Consider the following 21,543-nt stretch of genomic DNA (forward strand, 5'->3'; position numbering starts at 1 on the left):
AAGACACAACACATATGCCTCAACCATCCTTGTAATGAAGATAGTCACAGGAAGGGATCCCGAACTCTGGGGCTCTTTTGCCTCCACTATAAAACCAATGAGCTACTCTCTAGATGGCTTTATTTGAACAGTTTCTATACTCTTTAACGGCCTACAAAGCAAACTGACACAGCCAGCATTTGCGGTTATAGCACGTTGCGTCTTTCTAAAAGCTTCGAGCCTCAGATTTCCAGTATAACGTTCATTGGGAAAAGCACTCCCCTCAAGCTAAAGGTATTGTTTGGACAAATAAAGGATTTATGGACCACAAATGAGGGAGCGATAGCAGATGTAGAGGGATGTGGAACACCGAGGCCTGGAGTCAGACATGTGACAAACATTTGGGAGACGAGAATAGAGAACATGGTTAGGGTACTTTGCAATTCTACAAAGTTAGTATTTTTAATGCTTAGTAGCTTGACTGTATACATTATATACAACTTTTAAATGGCTACACTAAAGCACCAGAGTATTGCCTCCCTGTACAGAAAATACAGACAAAGTAATACTTACTCCACCGCCATCCAATCACTGCCGACACCATTATATCTACTTTTCCAAAACTTCTTGCCTGGTGCTCTCTCTTACTTTCCCTCTGCATATAACTGTGCACACAGTTTCATGTTAATAATGTGTTACAGCTATATAGTCACACATGTTAAAGATGGGATCATCCTACAGGCACTATTTCAGAGACCTTGTGTTCTTGGCAGTTGTGAAGAACAGCCTCTAGAGTTTGAGTTTGACAAATGTGGAGACTTGGTTATCTCTCTGCTGTCTTCTTAACACATAGAACATACACCTGCCTGTAGTGGGTCAATAACTATTGTTTGAAAGCACCGAGAGTGGATATTGCTGCCAGTTAGTCAAGAGCTATGTACTCATGGTTCGTAATTACATGAGTAAGGTAACTAGTGCAACCAGCTGTTTAGTCTGCTTTGTCTAAACCTATCTTCTCGGGTCAAGTGTTTTCTGTTCGTTCTGCAGCAGAAAGCCATTGTTGGGCTACCTTGACTACAGCCTTTACACCAGTCTAATCAATCCTCTTCCCATTCTGTATATGTAGATCTAGATAGATGTAGTTATAGATATAGATGATAGATTAGATTAGATAGATGGATAGATAGATAGATAGATAGATAGATAGATAGATAGATAGATAGATAGATGGAAATGACGGACAGATAGAGGTAGAGGTAAAGACAGCAGCTTTCATATGCCTTGGCCTTTGGCAGCAGCATCTGGTAGAGCCAGGCAGGTGGGGACAGCCCCATCGAGGCTCTCTAATGTAATATTCTCTTGCAGGTCTCATGGAGCAGATCTTAGCTTTACAAGTGATACAGTCTATACCAAGGCCTATGATAGTGACTAGTGCTAGAACTCCTAGGCCTGAGATAGCTGAGCCTCTTGGCCCCCTAAATATTTGACAGTTCTCTGGAACTCTCTTCCAGTGACCAGGAAGTTCAGTTTCTCTTCTTCGGCTCGATATGGCTTCCAATCCTTCTTCAGCCTCTGCTCTCTACTGTCCCTCTACCTCACCATCCCCTTCTCTGTGCCCTGCTGTCTCTTGAACTGCTCCATAGACTCTTGCTAAGGCTGGTATAATAGTTGACCTCATTGGTGGTGTGCACCTACTGTCACTCTGCTGCTGTTGTTGGTTGCCAGCCTTGTGGCTTTGCCTTTTTGGCAGCTCTCAGAGCTCTAATCACTCTTCACTCTGCTATACATGTAACATGGCCTGCCACCTGTTCAGCTGTTGCTACTACCCCTCTTCCATTAGTGCTACCCATCAGCCTTTGCAGCTACTGTCTTCAGGTTACTGTCTTACTTAGAGGCAGACAAGAAAACACCTCTCAAAGGAGTCTTTTATTGGGTTTAATAGGTCTCCCAAGTGACCCAAACTCACCAGGTGAGCCGAACAGCTCCAATAAAAAGCCTGAGAAGGTATGCTTCCCCTAATCCCAGCAAGCCTCTCTTGTAAGTGAGGTTTGTGTTTTCACCCACCACAGCACTGTCATTTTGTTGAGGTTGTGGTGGGGTAGTGTAGACCTTACCTCACGATGTTGTTAATGAGACTTTTGATGCATATGGTGGTGAGATGGGTGTGTGTGTGTAGAAGGCAACCTTGTGAAGAAAAAAGTTGGATGGGGAGCAAGTTACCACAGGCTCCTGTGACTCCTTGAAGAGTCCTGGTCTGCTGCACATGGCATTATATCTAAGATGGCTCCCGGAACACCAGGGGGAAAAAAGCAAAGAGAAACGGAAGCCAGGGTGGTGGCTGCTTCCCCAACCCCCATCTTTACATAAGTCCTCCCATCGCCCTCCTTTTGAGTTAACTAATCAGGCAAGCTTTCATTGGGGCATAGCAACAGTGTGGCAAGATATAATTAACTGATGATTTAGGGGCTTGGGATTGGCTCAAACACTGTATATATAACATTGTACAATGAACTCAAATTTGCATCCTGATGCTCCTCTCCAGAGTCTGATTCCTGGGATTGGTCACATGATTCTGCCACCTCTCACCCCTCTCCCCAATCCTTGATCCTGTTTCCACTATGGTGATCTATGAAAGTCACATGAAATATCACTACCTCTAGAATATCCACTGATGGTCCACCCATCAACTAGCCTAGGTCCCCCTAGTCAGCCTCATCTTCCACCAAGAGAAAGTTCTTATCCCTGTCTGCAGTCCAAGCTTCATCATAATTCTCCAAACACTTCACACACACTCCTCCTCTTGACTTTGCGCACACTGATTCATTGCCTGGAGCCTCATTCTGTACTTTCTGCCCAGAGAGCCTTTCTTAGTTGTTCTTTTTTCGAGACCTCAAAGGTGGATCCCCTTGGTGTTCCCAGAAGTTTGCATAGGACATGGAGCCCACAGTATATACACTTGTATGGGTTAATGTAAGTAACCGAGGAGTGAAGTGAGGTTTAAAGAAATTAAAGGATCTGGAACAACTCATACTGCCTTAAATTCAAAGCCAGGTTAGGGGATATAATTTAGTGGTAGAGTACTTGCCTAAGTGCTCTTAGTTTGAGCCTCTGTATGACAACCAACCAAACAACTACCCAACCAAGAATGAAAACCAAACCCCTATCTACTTGGGAAGCTCAGGTGAGAAGGTTGTGAGTTTGAGACCAGGCTGGGCAGCATAGTGGAGACTCATCTCAAAAATGAAACAAAAACAAAAGAGCTCAAAGGCACAAAGAGAATTTAGACCTTCACCCACAATGAAGGATCATTCTGGCATTTTTGCCTACATCCTATAAATTGCAATGTTATTTATGGAATTTGCTGATGGTTTAAAAGTTATGGTAAAATATGCGTTGTGAGCTTTGCCCCCACACTCATTGGTAAGCATGCAGTTCAGTAGTGTGGACTACATTCATGCTGTTGTTCAGCTAATCTTGAGAACCCTTTCCTATGTGCGTCAACACTAAAGCTCTATGCTCATTGGACAACATCCCACTTTCCCAGTGTTCCTGGCCCACTAACCACCATTGTGTTCCCTCTCTTCATGGATTTGTGTGCTCCAGATACCTCTCCTAAAGACACTCAGATAGTGTTCGTATCTTTGTGACTGGCTTGTTTTATTGAGCCTAATGTCCCCAATGTTCATAGATAGTTGAGTTGTCTGTGGATTATTCTGGAGGTAAGACTTTTCCCTATCTCTGTGTTCGGTTGACCACCACACCCTTCCAGGGTGTCATGAACAGCAGTCTAGGATATGGTCCATACCAGAGTAGCCACCAGCAAATAAAAGTTTAGATGAAGTCCTCCTGACAAAGTCCTCATTGATTTTTTTTAAACCCATCGTTTCTTTTTGGTTTGTGTTTGTTTGTTTTCCTCTCCAGATGTGCCTGGAACTCATTATGTAGACCAGGTTGGCCTGGAACTCACAGAGTTTGCTTCTTGAGTATCATTTTTTAAAAAAACTTACACCGAATTTTAGAAATATCTTTTAGAGGAAGAACTATATCTCAGAAAATAAGTTTAGGGAAAGTTTAAGGTAGGGATAGAACTCTAGAACACAGGGTCTACTTAGTCTTTGATTAATCTTTTAAAAGAGAGTTTTACACCAGGAGAATGTCTTGTTCTCTGGCTTCTTACTTGCTCTCCTCTGCTAATATCCAAAAATGGGGATGTTCCTTTTTAAGGCTGTGTAATTTCATCAAATATACAGTTTACATTTTGTTCATACATCCAGCTGTCAGATAGCATTAGAAATGCACATCTCCTTTGGTTGTAAACAATGTGTGAACATGGGTGAACAGATATCTAATCAAGACCCTGCTTTCAATTCTTTTGAGTTTAATTGGTGACTTTTTATTAGTACATTAAAATTTAGGCATTTTCCTACATATTAGAAGGATTTATTAATAACCTAATTTTTCTCCTCGTAACCTATTCAAAACCATATATCTGGCAACTCAGTTTTAAAAAGATATTGTACTAATTAGCAGCTTTTGATTATTTGAGACAGAAGTCAACTGGCACTATTCTGAGCCAAAAGGCTTTATTGGAAATGGCAGAGGGCACCTTTGGTACCCAGTAAAGAATCTACCTCACAGGTAGAAAGGCTTCGGGTGCCTTCAGTGATTCCTTTCCCTACTTCTCTCTCCCTCTCATTTCTGTGTGTGGCTCCATTTTTTCCCCTCACTGTTACCACACAGAAGGAAAAAATAGCATCCAATTCTCCTCAGCATCATATCTAGTTCCAGTTCCCATGAGGAGTCTAGCCTAAATCTGTCAATCCCAAACCTCAAATCTCAGGGCAAAGATCGAAGGAGCCAGTCCTGTTACATTGTAGTCCACCCATGAACAGCAGCTGGAAATGCGTGTGAAGATAACAGAAAATGGTTGCTCGCGGCACAATGATGTTGATATGGGGGTGGGAGGGCGAAGCACCCAGAACCACCATGACCTCCCAAAATGAAAGGCAGTGGGATCAGAAAGCCTCTGCCTAGACCCTCAGTAAACACCATACTCATTATCTACAGTCGAAAACAAACGGGGGAGGGGTCACCCCCAACCACTCCACCTGTGCCAGCCAATCTCCCGGAGTAAGAGGCGGGGGTTGTGGGAAACTCTAGAGTACAAGCAGCATTAATCAGCAGCTCGAACCCACAGATAATGAGGCAAAAAAAGGCCTGCTGGCTCTGAGATCTTTTGCACAAAGTCTTTTGTTTCACAGGGAAAGTCCCGGAAGAATTAGGTGGAAAGGAACGGAAAAAAAAAAGAGTGCTCCCACAAACACTGAGTAAGTCCAGAGGCCACAATTAAAAGGAAGAGATAATGACACCCAAAGATCCTGGGCTGTAACACTTCCAGGAGAGGAAGCCCAGGGACACTTCCGAGGCATCTTATTTGGTAATGAGGTGTGGGGGACGTAGTTGGCCACAGGAAGCACAGAGAAGCGGAATTAAACTCCTGCTGAGAACCAAAGCTCAGCCCTACAGCACTTGCTGTCTGCTTCCAGGAAAAAAAAAGTTTTCCCTGCGCGTTCATCGATTCTGAATGTTAAGTAAGTCTTTCGGCAGTGGTTTCAGGTGCCAGGGCACTGAATCTCAGACAGCAAATGAAAAACGAGGCCCACAGAAATTGAATCCTAACCCAACTGCCGTGAATATCACCCGCGGAAGCAGAACACCTCAGCAAACTGCTGGAGGGAGGACTATGGATCCCTGCTCTCCACACAAGCTTTTCATGGTCACACTAGTGTATTCTCAGGTTTGGGAGAGAAGAAGGAGTGGATGGGAGAAAGAGAGATGAAAGAAATGGCTTGCAAATTAAAATCTCTTTTTAGTAACAAAACAAAACAAAAACAAAAAACAAAAAACAAAAACCCTTTTCTTCAGCGGAAACTACTTATACAAATTCTCGAACCTGTTAGCTACAACTCTTTCTTGGCAGTTACTAAACAGGTTACCAGTCATATGTGAGCATGTTGCCTCCACGGCGAGATTATAAACTGTAGAAAGGCAAGGGAGAGGCCTACCTCCTTTGTTTACCGTCATGCCCTACAGCATCAAGGGGAGCTGATGTTCATTCCTCGTCTCCAGCATGCCTCCATGTATGAGGCATTGCTGTATTTATTGTATCCGTACAGATGTCTCCCCAGTATCCTGTAAGACAAGGGTGATGAGCACAGAGGACTGAGAAACTAAGGCACTCCAGAGCAGTGATTGGTCCAAATTTACACCAGGATCGAGCTGAGATCCAGCACATGTCTACTGGAATCCTAAGCCTAGATGTGCTCCTCCTCGCCACACTGACTAATCCGCAAACACTGCTGTTCTCCTGCAAGCATTCGGATAACAGTAAGAATTGTAACTACATTTAACACTTTCTCTAACCCGTGTATTATGATAGACCCTTTGCATACATTGTTTCACTTCGTTCTTATCATGGAAAAAGGAGTTTTACACATTCCCTACCTAACAGATGAGCAAACTAAGGTACATGGACATTTAAATAGCCCTACACCTATTCTGACCCAATCTGTCACAGCATATATGTGCTTTTAATTATCATCACATGTTAATTTCAAGATATAAACACACACACACACACACACACACACACACACACACACCACCCCAATTTGCCTATTTTGAGTATCTACTCTATACCAGAGTCTGAGTTCGCCCTAATTTAGCCTTTCTTAGAACCCCCAGAGCAAAATAGATATTTAGTAAATTGTGGAAAGAATGAACAACTAGAGTTGTCATAAGGAAAGCTCAGAGACACCCTTGTGTCTGCATTGGTACCACCTTGGGCGCCAAACTACCGAGGAACGGGAGAGCTACATGAGTACTAGAAGCACGGGGGCAATTCAGACTATAGAAGATGTTTTAGTTTGAAAATCAGTGTTTCCCAAAGTCCATGCTGACCCATGCATGCCACGGGGCATGTCTTCTTTGGTGTGGCAGCATGTGGAATGAACTGTGCCAGAAGAGCAACCTTACAAGGAAGATAAACAAAGAGCCTTGAGCTAGGCTCGATTTTCACTGCTGCTTTATATTCACAGCTCCATGCCCATATACGACATACTTTGATCACATGCTCCACCATTTCTGCTTCCTCTTCTGTGATGCTCTCTGAGCATGAGGGAATGACATAGATGTCTGTGTAGAGCTAAGCACCTGACTGTCACTTACTCTCAGCACGATGACCAGTTATGAGTCACCGCACTAACCATTGCCCACTGCAAACAGAAACTTGTCTGAGAAAGGCTCAGAGCGGTGTTAATCTGTGGGTTAGCATAAATGCTTAGAAGGTGGTCTGATGCTCCAGGGAAGCAGTAGTGCTGGGCTCCCCTAAGGTGTATGAACTCCCTAGCCATGGACTTTTAAGTAGGTTTACAGTGCCAGGCATCAATTCTTCCTGCGAAGTGAACTTCAATTCCAATCAGAAAATGATTGGTGCACCCATAGCTGTCATGCCACTATGGTACCAGTGGCCTGGCCTGTTGGGATTATAGTTTGCAGGGTCCACAGCTGATAAAACTCTTGGTGACTTTTCTCTCCCAGAAGACTTCACATGACTTTCTAGCTCTATGGAAATTATTAGTCTCGACTTTATAGAGGAAATCTAGCACGTGTGTGTGTGTGTGTGTGTGTGTGTGTGTGTGTGTGTGTGTTGTACCCAGATGAATTACAGTTTGATAGGATATCATTTGCACTATACAATGGACTCTCCTCCAGTCTGGGAGTTAGGCATGGCCATGTGATTTGCTACAGTCGGTGGAGTATGAGCACAATTCCTCAATTTTAAAAAAAACCAGCACTAGATTTTCCAACTCTCTCGTCATGATGACAGGTGGTGTCAGATAGCCTCCATTACTGAGTAAAAGTGGTACAGACTGGACCCTAAGCTAACCCACAGAGGAGGCCACATGCGTAGGAAAAGAAACCTCATTACGACATAAAGAATTTTAGCCAAATCAGATTAATATGCCAATTAATAAGCTGTGTGACCCTAGGCAAGCCATTTATTTTGCATGTTAAACTAAGATACTAGCTTTTATTGGAAATGAGAAACATTAATCCAGGGGCCTAGGAATAGCTTTGAGGAAGACAGTGATAGAAAACAAAATGGTTTATAAGTAAGAGTGTGTGTGTGTGTGTGTGTGTGTGTGTGTGTGTGTGTGTGTGCGCGCGCACGCGCACATGTCGGTATGCACCTAAGAAAGCAAGAGTGACACATAGTATACAACTGTAAAATTGTCCAGGGAGAAGATCTAGAGACTTTTCACATTTTAAGAGGGCCTGTGTTATCCAAAATGAGGTTAGGAGCCTGGCTAATCTACGAGGCTATTCACAACTGCGATGTGCTTTGTGGTATGGGGGAGAGAGTGAAGGAGCTAATTAGGTTCCTCTTCTATCTGGTATTTCACGACTTGCCTTGAGTTAGATTTTATTAAAGTTGTTTTCCAATAATTACATTTAAGAGCTCTGCTTAATAGGTTTTCAGATATTGAAATCTCAGAAGTTCTTTCTGACTGAAGAAGGGATTTGGGGCAATTCTTTTTAACTACAGCAGAAAATATCCTTCAAAATGTGACAATGAGGACGCAGATCCTGTTCGGGAGGTAGGAAAAAGCTACATCTTTTCTTTTTGGGACAAGAAAAGGCCACTTTTTCAAAACTATATTCTCACATATGATTTAATTCCTGAGAGACTGGAGAGTAAAGCAGAAAAGTCTTCAACACCAAGACAGTGGGTAGACTCGGTTCATAATGTCTGAGCTATGTAAATGGATGTCGGGGTTAGCATTGAATTTCATCAAGCTGATGGGCCACACTTTCTCATTTCTAAAGTAGGACAACAATACCAAGCTGTCAAGGGAGACTGCTCGACAAATCCATCTGAAGAAAAAGGAGAGGGCTTACTACATGTAAAAAGAGAACTGCAGCTATCATGGAGGGAAGGCGAGCGACACAATGAGGGTGAAAATGTCCTACACAGATGCCATGGCCTTCCTTCAGTGAAAACCAAGCAGAAACCAAAGGCAAAGGACCCCATCGATATAGTTCACAGAAGTCAGTCTCCTGGAGCAGAGAGAAAGACAGTGAGATAGACAGAGATGAAGGGGCCGAGGAACATCCCAGCTCTGAGAATACTTCTTTTTTTGCAGACATTAACCATTATTTATTCCGTGTGAATTCCTCATTCCTGTTTCTAGAAACAGGTTGTGACTGGGTTGCACAAAGATGGAGTCCTTGCCCTCCGTGACAATAGAAAAGGACATGTAATGGAGACCCATGATTTGGAATATAGTTACTTTGCCTAGAGAGGTAGGTTAGGGTTGGAGAACTGCTTCAGAATGAATTGACTAGGATAAATTAGAACTCTGTGCCACAAAAAACGCAGCCCCCAAAGCAGTTTCTGGTTGCTGTTCACGATCCTAGAGTGACTTACTATTCTTCTGCAACTCTAGAGCCCCCTGTCTTCTAGCTTTCTAGGTGGATGCCACTCCACAGCAAGGTCTAGAATTGAAGTAGCTTCTTAAGCACACATCCAGGAGGCTAGATTCCTTCTGGCTGTCTAAATGCAGACCCTTGTCCAAAATATAGGCCTGCTGTGCCTGAATTGTGTGGTGTGCCCATAGAAGCTGTACAGACATAGTTAGCTTAAGAGTCAGGTGTGGCAGCACACAATTTTCAGCTGATTGTTGTCTCCCTGTGTTCTGCCAAGGCATCTTACTCCAGAGACTGTGAGCCTCCAAAACCAGGAGATCAAAATCTTCTACCAAGAGTCTCAACTAAATGACAGATAGACACAGTTTCACTTTTCCCCATTCTTTAAGAAAACACCTCTCCCTGGCTAGATACAGCCAAGGCCAAGAGGTTTTTTGAAGCCTACAATGAGACCCCCCCCACCGCGACGGCACCCAGTGTCATCGCAAGGCCTACATCACTACTGCCTTAGGCAGCCTTTGCGGCCTAATAAGCTCTGCTTACAGCATCACACACAACCCCGCAGATTCTCCCCTGGAAGCCGTGGCCAGGTCGGCCGGTCCACATTCACTGCAGCTGCTATCGGAGCTATGTTTGGCCTTACCACCTGTGTCAGTGCCCAGGTCCGAGAGAAGCCAGATGAACCCTTGAACTACTTCACTGGAGGTTGCGCAGGAGGCCTGATATTGGGAGCACGCACTCACAGCTATGGGACCGCCGCCATTGGCTGTGTCTATAAGCTGGAGGGCTGGGAACTGTTTGCCACCCCCAAGGTGTGAGCCAACCTGTAGCAAATAAATGCTCCTGAAGAAAAAAGAAAGAAAGAAAAACACCTTTCCTTCATTTGGAGGAGCAGGAGGGAACTCAGACATATGACTATGGTGGACCAATCGTATTTCTTCCCCTGGTGGCTTAGATCTTGAAGGGAATAAATAGTCCAAATTAGAAAGAGTGTCAGTTCCATTCGTAGGGCTCAACAAAATTGCTCATATATTAATGCCTCCAGCAGGAATAAATCAGTTAGAATCAGAACACAGTCTATATAACTGGCTGTTTGGCATTTCTTCTCATTCCACAAGCTACTCCTCATCTTTGTAATTCAGTGACAGGCTTAAGTTAGTCAACTAGGCCAGACCACAAAGTAATGGTCCAAATTTTGGGATCAACAAGAATAATGGTTTGGATGATGTTTACAAGCTTATAATTCGGTTTACTCTGAGATCAGCCCAAATGGCAAACAAAGGATAATGTTAGAAAAGGCAAGCATGAACAAGTAAGTACTAGGTCTTCCCAGTGCAGGGGCTGAGATCCCAGGTCTCAGCATCCCATGCAAAGTGACACTCCTCCCTTTTAAGCCTTTAGGCCATGATGAGGACCACACTGATGTCCAAAGGCCTAAGTGTTAACATAGAAGAAGAGCTTCTTCAGAATAGTCCATTTCCCATGGGTCTCTGTAGAACCTGGAGTGAATTTGGTCATGCCATATCATTGTTAATCAAAGCCCATCTCTGTCCCTTGTGACCAAGCAACCTATTAGGCACAGCTAAATTCTAATTAGTTCTTCTATAATCCAAGGCTGGCATCGGTTCACAATATTACATTCTGCCCTGTTTCATCTACCTTACAGATTATTGTGTGGAAGACATGTTTACATATATTGTTAAACCTCTCATCAAGTCAGCAAGGAAGCATTGTTTTGCTATTTTAAAAGTGAGAACACAAAAGTTTGTGTGAGTGGCAGGTAAGTGTGTAAGTGGACTTTACCTTCCCATCATAACAAAGTTGTTGTGCTAAAGAACAAGAATTCAAACCCAGACCTGTTTGACTTGAGTATGTGCATTCCATTAATTTGCTACTTTGCCAAGCTTTTGGTCATAGCATTGATTCTATTGCACAAACTCATACAGCCTCTGATCTTCTTGGGCTCATTTCTGTTTTATTTTAAGAAGAAAGTCTAAACTATACATCACCACAAGATTGTTGGGGCGGAGTGAATAAGAGGAGGAGGATATTGAGTGACAGCATGGATTCTATGAACTGCAAACCATTTGCTTCTATTCATTTGTTTTCAATGACGACCTACTTTTCTTTTTTTCTTAAACAAGTAACAAATTGTCTCTGTTTTAGTACTATAAATTCTCCTACATGTCCCAAGCCAATGAAAAGCCCCTGAGAGATGGTGTATAGCTACTGATCTTCTGTGCATTCTGTGTGCATTCTTTGCCCATTGCTTTCTACAATTGTTCTGCAAATTTTCAGTGACAGCTCCTCTTCAAGTTCCTGCCAAAACATCTCCTCCATTGATAATAAGTTGCCAGAATCACCATCATTGGCTGAAGACAGTTGTTGCTGGTTGAACATAATTCAAGCTCTCAAGTAGCCTGAGAAACCAGCCTGGATTTTCTTTTGTTTTTGTTTCCTGGATCCTAAGTGTGTTCTGCTGGCCACTGAGAAGCCAGAGAGATTGACAAACTTCATCGGGTCTAGCTGTACTGATGACCCGGATTTGGGTCATCTAGAATATCTAGAATGAAACAAACAACCCCATAACAGGTACCCTTCCTTCACCTCCAGAGTGCAAGTTTCTACCTCAGACAAAGGGACTGACTAGACTTCTGTGTACAGAAGTAGTTCGCTATGATCTAATGCGGCCTTCTGCATGACTGCTAAGCTGTTAACTTCTTGTAACATGTCTTGCATCTGAAAGAGGAAGAGGTGAAAAGGAAAACCACATTGCTCAAGGCCCCCTGAGGAAAAGAAAAGAAATTTAAAATGATACAGTGTAAACTGGGGTAGCAGAGCATTCATCTCAATGGGCTTGAAATCACAACTGAGATCTGAGGACAAAAGCCAGATATCTGTGAGAGAGCAGAGTGCTGCCTTCACCAGCCACACATACATCACACAGTGGTTACAAGGAAGGAGACTGGAACTCTAGAGTGAGCTGCATTGTCCCTCCTCTCTCCTGACTAAACTTCCACCTCCATCTCCAGGAACCTTGTAACTGTGAGATGAAGCCCACTAGGCCACATCCTCCGACTTCAACAGTTCTTCTGCCATGGGCCTATGTTTGAGGCATTCTCTCGTGAACTGAATAACACGCAGAAAAGGTAGAGATGGGGGAAAACACCCAGACAGATGTCAAAGACTCAGCCCCAAGACACCACGAGTAGAACACCTTGAGTTGATCCTTAGAAAGTTATGGGTAACTGGAAAAATCCTGTCTGATAAATAGAGGCAAACTGTCCTGAGGACTGTACAGCAAGAGATTCCACCAAGAACTGCAAAGATAGTTCAGTCAATGAACGGCTAGTGTTATAAGCATTAAGACCTGGATCCCTGGCAGCCATGGAAAAATCTGGGCATGGTGGCATGGTATGCACTTGTAATCCCAATGCTGAAGAGGGATCCTTAGGGCTCACTGGCCAATCAGTCTAATGTAATTTGTGAGCTCTAAGCCACAAAGACCTTGCATCAAAGACATAGGCATTAGTCCTGGGGCTCATATCCAAGGTTATCTATGTGATTACATATAACATGTACCGACAAACATAATTGTGCACACACACAAGTCAACAAGTCAAGAGAGAACCCTAATTACACCCTACATTGCATTTGTTTACAGTTCTCTTTACATGTGGTAATAGCTGACCAAAATGAATGCTTCCTTTCTGTTTAATGGTTTAAGGTTCAGTCCAATTTTGGACATACAATAAAATTAGAGTCTGGCTAATTGTTGATTTGCCCACAAATCTTTTAGAATCTCCCCAGAATTAGCTATGGAATCTACATGTGATCTCATAGACTCAGATGATAATAACCCACTATGAGCAACAAATCAAAGGAAAGTCAAATTTTAAGCAAAATGCTATGGTTTGAGGAGTGTCTTTGAGATTCTCCTGATCATTCAATCTGTGTTTGTTGCATAATCTTCAACTTTAGAGATAGCATCTTGTCACTTCTTTCAAACATTATTTTCCAGCCACTTTTGGCTAAGCCAGTTGAGGTTAGCACCTCTGTTTGAACAGCTGTGGTACATTAGGGGAACAATGATTCTTCCCAGCTTCTGAAAGTGGAGGAACCTTGAAAAAATAGCCTTCAGTCCCTTTCCTTTTCAGCCAGAGGTATTTAACCTTGGCCTTGTACCCTTTCATTCAACTCTTCATTCTAACCTTCTAAAAACTGTTTTCAAAACAGGTCTCATTGGAGAGACTTCCTCAAGGAACCTGGGTTCGCCTGGCCACCCGCTTGGAATTCCTAAATCCTCATTGAACGAAAAGGGACCTGTCATTAAAGAACTAGGAAACTGGCCTCCAAACTACTGTTCTGGGACATTAGTGAGTACTGGTTACCAGTAGGGATGCTTCATAATCACTATGAAGTAAAGAGGCACAAGAGCTGACTGTCAGCCAGGAACTAATAGGTTACGTTTGGGCAGATGGTTGATATTAGGAGGAATGGTGTCCAGATTCATGATCTTCTTTTTCCTTAACACCAGTGTCAACAAAACAAGGCAGCCTGACTCAGGCACTTGAGGTGAAGGACTCTGAGCTTCACTCATGGTACCTTCCTATCAGCCGTCTATTGTCTGTTGACTGTTACCACATGGCCGGATTGTTTCTGTGACAAGAGTTATATTTTCTGCCTAATTGGATTTTTTTCCCATTGTTGGCTTCTACATTCATTAGAGTCATGAAAAACATCTCCACAGTCTAGAAAAAATGAAACATTGCATTTTGGTTTCCACTTTTCCCTCCAGAGGAAACTGATATTTTTACAAGGTCTCTTCTGATTTATAATCACGATAATTGCACACTGTGTTAGACGGATGGTCCTCTTTGTACCTCTCTCTGAAAATCCAACCGTTGATTCAGTAGTCCATGTTGACTGAAATAATGAAGATCATCCCCATAATGTTGTTTTCCTCTCCTTGTGTGGGTACTTGGAATAGTACAGAAGGCACAGACATCATTATGGGCAAAGGGAGGATTAAGAAGAGGATGATAACTCCCCTGCCTTCTCCTTCTGAGATATCTTCAAAGCCCAACTGTAATAAAAAGCAGGTTCCTGTGTTCAGAGTTGATGGTCATGTCTCCCAAAGGTTGCATCAAAAGGTTATCACCATGAAAAGAAGAACTACAGAGAGCCACAAGCATTAAATGCCACACCTAAACTCAGTGAATGTCTGACTAGATGCCACAGAATCACACAGCAAACCCAAACATCACTATTGAGGGTTTTACCATTTTCACAACACTTACTTTGGAAAAATACAGATGTTAAGCAGCACCGCCTCACACGGCCACACACACATTTTTTCCATGGAGGAATATTCTTGTAATGTATTGAATAATTTCATCTGTGCTTGGATTAAAAGAGACTGACCAAAAGAACCAAAGAATTGAGTTCTGTTTTAGTGTTTCTGTAACTTAAGCCAAAGTCAATTTTAACCTCACTCTATCCCAATTTTGAACCCATGAACTTTTGAATCTAAATAACAACTCCTTTGTATATATCTCTACCCTTATATATGATATCATTTCCCCCAAGACAAGCTGCAAAACTTTAGATCATTAGCTTAGCTTAATTCATATTTTCAATTGTGTAGCCTTCATTTCTAAGAATTCAGTCAACTTCAAACAAAAAATATGTGGGGGGAAAACTAGTGTCTAAACTGAAACTGAACAGCTTTCTTTTAATTGTCCTTCTACAATACATAGTAGTGGTTATTTATATAGCATTTACATTGTAATGGGTTTTGTAAGTAATCTTAAATCTTAAAATGATGTCAAGTTTAGAGGAGGTCATGTATGAGTTAATTGCAAGTCTATAGAAAAGACTTGATTGACGTGCATTCAGCTTGGAATAGCACTACCTATGTGAAACTCTGCCAGATGTTTAAGAGATGGAAAGACATATAAAACAGCACCAACACTTGGTACAGTGAGACATGTCCACACATGAGAAAATAGTTAAGGAAATGCCATGTCAAAGCTAAAGGTTATGAGTATCACTCTGGGCATGTGTGAAGGGGAAGGCTTCAGATAATGAGGACCTTGTAGACTCCATCCTGCAGTGCAGTGGTTGGGATGCTTCAAAAAGACCCAGAGCAGATCATTAGAGTTCGGATACACAGCAAAGCCCCCAAATTCTTGCCTTCATTATGTTCTGTGTGACTGTTCCTTCATTTCTATATTTTTATTGCCCATGAATGACAAGTTTGAATGATAACAATAGCTATTGCTTGTTTTTTTTCTAGGTCCTTTGAGTGACAGGAACAATATATACACTTTATACATTTTAACTTAATTCTTATAATTTATATACACTTTATACATTTTAACTTAATTCTTATAATAATTGTGTATGTAGACCCTGTCCTTACATACATCTAAAAGACGAGGAAACAAACACAGAGATGTATTTAATTCTGCCAATAGTTAGACACAAGGAAATTGAAGGCCAACATTCAAGCTAGTCTCAATTTTAGAGCCTGAACACTTGTCTATCGAGTGTGTTAGTAGGTCATGTCTAACCTCAAAACCACAGTTCTTACCTACCCTCTTCTACTTTTTAAACACTGAAACTCCTTTTTATTGCCTTTCATGACTCTGACTCAAGAACTGCTTAGACAGAGAAAGATGTATTTGGGCTCATTGTTTCACAGGGTTCATGCCTTCACTGCTTGGTCCCATGAGCTGTGGAGGAACATCATAGAAGCCTGGTGGTGTGACAGAAGACGGTTGTTTATATCATCGTGGATAGTGAGCAGAGGGGATGTTAACAGGAAATGGCCAAAGATCTACTTCCTCTAGCTCAGCCCTACTTTCTGACTTTCTACAACTTCCTCATAGTGCCACCTTCTGGGGAATAAACATTGAGGATGACCTTAGGCCTACAGGAAACATTATATATTCAAAGAGAGCCTATGGCAGTCAGAAGAGGCACCCATGACCCTGCCATGGGTGCTACTTAGGGTGATAGGAAAGATAAAGTATACGGTGGCAAGTTGGAAAAGAACGTGAAGCCTAAGGGTTTGTAACTGTGGAGAAAAGTGGAACTGCAGACTTGACAGATAGATATGAAGAGGTCATGGTGAGGTCCTAGCCCAGGCTGCCATTAAGGGTTATGTCTGGGTTCTTGGTCCTGCTGCAGCTAGTATCTGTGTCTGTGGCCAGCACCAGAGACCATGTGGATGTCAGAGAGCCCTGTTGCCACAGAAGGATATGTTGTTGTGAGTGACCTGTACTGCCACCAGAGGTCATGGGGACATCTGGGTCCAGGTTACTGCCAGAGAGCTATGCCTGCATTCATGGTTCTATGGCAGTTCAGGTCTGTGTTGATGTCCCAGGTCTGATGCCTCTTGAGACACTGTGCTGAGTTGGCCCCACCCCTTGCCTAGGCAGCACAGCAGAGCTGGTCCTGGTGGCAGGGGTGCAGGAAAGCCAGCCCTGTTGGCATAAGCTCAGCAGAGGGTCCCCCGATTCTTATCTGCCATGAGGTGGCCTAGTTGAGGGAGAAATGTCCTCCCATGACAGGTGGGAAGAACAGGCCCCACAGTCATGAAAGCAAAAGAGTCGGTTCTGCTCCTCACCATCTACAGAACCCAGGGAGAGCAGGCCCTATAACTCATTTGGTTAGCACGGCAGAGTTGGCTAGTGGTGAATGCCGGAGAGCTGGCCCCAGGTAAGGAAAGCAAGAGAGCTGGCCTTGCCCCTCCCCAGTGGCTGCACTCAGGAAAGTGGGGAGGACAGATCCTTCTCCTTGATAGCCTGAGAATATGAGAGCAGGAGAGCTGCCCCTTGTCAGCTGAAGCATTTGGGTATTCGAGCTAGGGCTAGTGTGGAAAAGTTGGCTCTGTCAGTGAGGGCCAAGGAGAGCTGGTGGACTGACCAACTCAGCTACCTCCCAGGCTCAGATCCAGGATTTTGAGTTGGCCCACCCCAACATCTACCCTATCTATGATATGCTGGATCATGTGAAAGGGTCAGTCCTGCATATCCAAAGCTGCAGGATCTCCATGGCCCATGGCAGCAACAGAATATCTGAGAGTCCCTGTGAAGATCCAGAATTGATCAGTGCCAGAGGCCTCAAAACAGACCAGACTCATTGCAGTGAAGATTTGCAAATCAAGTGTGGACAAAAGGGTATACTGTGGGACATGCTACAGATTTTAGGACAAAATCGATTTTAAAATTCTTATTTTAACCTTTTGTGGGGGAGTTGCAAGGGCAGAGGGCAGATACTAAGGGACAGGGAAATAAGTGGGACTGGGGTGCATGATATGAAACTTACAAAGAATTAATAATAAATTGAAAGAAAAAGTTCAAACAGAGCAAATCTCTGCTGTCAAGAAAACAAGGCTCACGTGTCAGGCTTAGACTTAAGAACCCAGTCAGTGCAGTTGGGGTTCTTCTCACATTACCGACTTGTGACCGACCTCCATAATGGCCAAGCTGTTCTCTCTAACCTAGGCACACACTCTATATTTCTTCAGAACCTGTCACATTGCATTCAGCTTGTCTGGTGACAAAACTTGATACTTCCTCCAGTAGATGTGGATCTAGGATGCAGTTTCTAATATTGCCACTCCAATGAAGTAATTTGACCACATTCTTCCTGAGTTCCATTCATCATCAAACAAAATCACCACGTATTTTTTTTCTGAAACAAAAATCCCCACCATTCCAGGTGTCCTTACATTGTCTGCACTGTAGTGCACAAATTTTAAGCCAGAACAGACAGTCACTTCTGTCATGCTTCTAGCAACTGTTCGATTTTTCTGGTCTAGGAAGACACTTTTAGTATGAATTCTTTTCAAAAAGTCATGGTTTTAACAACTGTTTTATCCACAAAATGTAGTAAGGATGTTCTTTACAGAGGCACCCATGCAGTAAGGATGTTCTTTACAGAGCTGGCCATGTAGTAAGGTGTTCCTTACAGAGTCATGCACATTACTAACGAAGGACAGCTAAGAAAATTGATCTGCCTTTTGCTTTTGTTTTTCCAAAATGGCTCTGTTCCAGTAGACAACACACTCTGGTACATCTGTTCAGTCAACTATGAATCTCCCTAAGTCTTTCATGACTTGGTCTACATTTGTCTGTCTTATATGCAAATTACTATCACTGGGGATTTTATCCAAAGCTTTTTTTTTTTGAGTGTTTGTTTGTTTGATACAGACATGTCCTTGAAAATAAACCTAGTAACTTTAAAACCAGAATCACCCTATTTGAAGAGAATAGATTCCTTTATATGCTTGTTTCTGGTGTTAACCTCCTTTTCTATGTATTTTCAGACAACCTCTTTAATAAGGAACTTCAAACTTTCATCCACAATGAGTGTCACATTTGTGCTTACTGTACCATCTCATAATACTGGGTGTGCCTACAGACACTCTTCTGAACCACTCCTCTCACAGGAGTTTGTTAGCTCTGAAGCACTGGGCTTGGAATAGTTTCCTGTTGCTTCTGAAACATTCCCATGGACTTTCTGGCTTCGACATAGATTTGTTACATTACATCATTGCAATAATAAAAAAACAAAAACAAAAACAGTTTCACTGAGTTAAAATGAAGGTGTTGGCAGGACTGGTTCCTCCTGGAGCCTCTGATGGGACAACCCCTGCCCTTGCCTTTTCCAGCTTCACATTCCCTGACTGGTGCCCCCAGCCATCAGGGGCATCACGCCAACCTTTGTTTCCATTCCTACAACCTCTGCTGCTTCTTTGACCCTCCAACCTTCCTCTCATAAGAACATTGGATATTACAATGGGCCCATTGAAATAGTTGGATCTTTCCATCATAAGAGCCTTAGTTAACCACATCTGCAAAGTCCTACTCACCATGCAAGGTCACATAGTAACAGGTTTTTGGGATTATGATGTGGCTTTCATTGAAAGAGGCCATTCACATCCCATGACTCGAGGTAGTTGCTTAATTATCTTGGGATATCATTTATTTGTCTTTGTTACAGAGATGAATTTGATTAGGCTAACGTTCTTCCCGGGGTATTTGTTCTTTTGGAATAGTTTTTTCTGCAATGCTAGCCTTTCCACATTGAAGTCTTTTTCTAAAGGGAGTGCGGGGGTGAGGGGCATTGGGGAGCCAAATCAGCAGTTGAATAATTCCACTTTCTCTGTATGACTTGACACTGTCTGTTCCAAAGACCTTTTCCAACTTTCCCCATACACACACACACACACACACACACACACACACACACACACACACACATGCACACACACACACACACACACACACACACACACACACACACACACACACAAAGGTAGGAGGGAAAGAACCTCTTAGGTCTTAATATTTTTCAAGTCTCACCTTTTTCCCAGCTGGCCTTTCCATATGTTTTATTGGTACAAATCTGTGTTCATGGCCTCATGGTCAGCCATGACTATGCACTTTTCCTTCAAAATTCTGTTTCTGTTCTTTCTACGTCTCCCTTTGAATGGTTTTAAGGGACACTCCCTGCATCCCTGTCATTAGAATAAGCCAAAATTACAAAGTAAGCATTCTTTTATTTTAAGCTACGTATTCTTAAGTGATGGTCCCTTTTAGAAACACACTACAAACTAATTTTACCATTTTCAGATTTAAAAAAGAGAAGCCAATGGGCGTGTCTAGGCATGACCATTTGTTCCTCTTCCCTGCCATTATGAATTCCGAGATGACTCAGTCACTTCCTCCTACCGTCACCATACCTTCTGTGGCACCAACTGGCTTTCCCTTTTGGATAGAAATGAGCGGAGGCTCTGTGCTCTTTGTCCTCTAATCAGTCATTCCACTTTTAGCAACAGGAGCCTCCCAACAGATGTTTGGAGAGTTGAAGTCATGACATCACTTCATCACTATTACAGGGGAAAGCAGTGTTTACCGCTGACCACTTCTCTGTGATCATGCATCTCTGGCCACATGCTTCCCCACAGTTCTGGACTCTTCCACATGGTTCTTGTTTATACTATGATTTAAGTAGGAATGCTTAGACTGAGAAAAATTAGGCTACCAGCTAGAGATAAGCCTTCAATGTGTCTGGGAGTGGGTCCGAAACAATTTGCTGTCCTTGGAAATACACCAGTACTAGCTTTGCGCAGTGGCAGTATCGTAGCCAATGAGGTTTATCCGAGGTGCGATTATTGCTAATTGGAAATACACCAGTACCATAGGCATGAAGCATGCTACCAGGGCCACGGAATTTTTACCTCACAGCCATCTCAACTAGATTAGAGGTGAGCATGTGACCTCAGTGAGATTAGCAGAGCAATCAAAGACTTCCATGGGGGATGTTGGGATGAATTTTCCCTACACTGTAGAGGTAGACAGGGAACACACAGTTCAGGGCTTGCAGCCATTTTGAGTCTCCAAGAAGAGCTCATTTGAGAAGGTAACATCATAGAAGGGGACTGAGAAGAACTCAGGATTTTAGGGCATTGTTGACAGCTGGAGAGTCAAGCCTTCAGATTTTTAGTCTCTTGTCTTAAAACTTATTTTTCTAATTTCTATTTGAAATGATATATATTATACATATATACAATATTTATTATGTGTTTATGTAAAAATATATATTGTACACTCACATGCAGACACACACATATATACATATATATATGTATACATATATATATATGACATGATCTTCTGCTATAGGTGAGAAGGTGAGTCTGCAAGAAAAGGGATCAAAGAGAGAGAGGACAACATGTGGTCAGAGGATGAGCTCTGAGCTTTGGTCATCAGAAGGCATTTTCATCTTGCCCTCCATCTTGCTTCTGTACATACTATAGAAAGGGAAATGAACAAATATTTTTCACTGTATGTCAGGCAGGCATGGTGGTGCATGTCTGTCCTCTCAGCAGTCAAAGTAAGGCCAGCGGCATGGCGATGGAGATCTACCTGAGCTACATAGTAAGATCCTATCTTAAGACAAACAATGAAAATGCTGTATCTCCCAGAACAACTGCTGCTGCTGTAACCTCAGTCTGAGTCACAAGTATGCCATGCCGAGGAGCGAGACAGTTCGGGAGCA

At 42.8% G+C, this 21,543-nt stretch overlaps 1 protein-coding gene, 1 non-coding gene and 1 pseudogene across 2 annotated transcripts in view; all 3 read left to right on the top strand.

The window, feature by feature from the left end:
• Positions 1 to 21,543, top strand: part of LOC120100003 (40S ribosomal protein S12-like) — a 673,396-nt gene that overhangs the window by 488,047 nt on the left and 163,806 nt on the right. The gene's annotated exons all lie outside the window — the stretch shown is intronic.
• LOC134484830 (NADH dehydrogenase [ubiquinone] 1 alpha subcomplex subunit 11-like) lies at positions 8,331 to 10,301 on the top strand (annotated as a pseudogene).
• Positions 20,603 to 20,750, top strand: LOC120100498 (U4 spliceosomal RNA). The gene has a single exon (XR_005500225.1). It is a non-coding gene; the product is annotated as a U4 spliceosomal RNA (small nuclear RNA).

This window comes from Rattus norvegicus, chromosome 1 (genome assembly GCF_036323735.1).
Source record: "Rattus norvegicus strain BN/NHsdMcwi chromosome 1, GRCr8, whole genome shotgun sequence".
In the NCBI taxonomy this organism is placed as follows: Eukaryota; Metazoa; Chordata; class Mammalia; order Rodentia; family Muridae; genus Rattus; species Rattus norvegicus.